Below are 1,096 nucleotides of genomic sequence, written 5' to 3'. Positions count from 1 at the left end.
CTTCATCTCCTCTCCCCTCCTCTCCTCTCAACTCCTCCCCTCCCCTCCCTTCTCCCTCCCCTCCTCTCTCTCCTCTTCTTCCTGTTCCTGCTCATCCTGCTCTCTGCTCCCTCATGCATTTCTGCTCCTTGTTTGCTTTTTATAGGGACGAGCGCATTTAAGGGAGAGCATGAGGATACGAAAGGAGAATGAGAAAGGAGGATGAAAGATCAGCGGGAAAGGTGGAGGTTGTAGCCGAGCAGGCGAGATGGATCAGGAAAAGTAGGTTGTGCGGGAGAATGGCATGTGAATGCAAGTAGACCTTACACTTGACGATGCCGAAGACGATGACGAGGAGGAGGAGGTGAGGTTGGAGTAGGTGGAGGAAGGAGGAGGAGGAGGAGGAGGAGGAGGAGCAACTAGCACAAGGGCAATGAAGCAGGCAGAGGAAGGAGTCAGAGGGCTGTGCTCCTGCTCCTTCTGCTCCTTCTGCTCCTATTCCTGCCACGGCCCTCTGACATGCCGTAGCAGGAATAGGAGCACGCAACATGAGCGGGCTGTTTACCTCCATGCGGGAAAAGCTACGGATCAAGGAGCAGGAGGAAACGATCTTCGCTGCTCGGTTCCAGGAGCTCGCAGGAGGAGGTGCAAGGATATCAGGGCCCGTGGCCGCCACTTTCTTCAAGAAATCCGGTCTTCCCACACTGACTCTCAAGAAGGTAGTTTGCTCCTCCTCCTCCTCCTCCTCCTCTCCCTTCTATTATTGATGCTCAACCTGACTTGTTGTATGTAGATCTGGGACATTGTTGATACAGCGCGGATGGGAAGCATCGACTTGGTGATTCCCCCCCCCCCTGTATCAACAATGTCCCAGATCTACATACAACAAGTCAGGTTGAGCATCAATAATAGAAGGGAGAGGAGGAGGAGGAGGAGGAGGAGCAAACTACCTTCTTGAGAGTCAGTGTGGGAAGACCGGATTTCTTGAAGAAAGTGGCGGCCACGGGCCCTGATATCCTTGCACCTCCTCCTGCGAGCTCCGGGAAACCAAGCAGCGAAGATCGTTTCCCTCCTGCTCCTTGATCCGTAGTTTTTTCCCGCATAATCAAGCATAATC

This window comes from Guillardia theta (assembly GCF_000315625.1).
Source record: "Guillardia theta CCMP2712 unplaced genomic scaffold GUITHscaffold_257, whole genome shotgun sequence".
Taxonomy (NCBI): domain Eukaryota; class Cryptophyceae; order Pyrenomonadales; family Geminigeraceae; genus Guillardia; species Guillardia theta.
The sequence above is the reverse complement of the archived record's forward strand: the minus strand, read 5'-3'. Positions refer to the sequence as shown.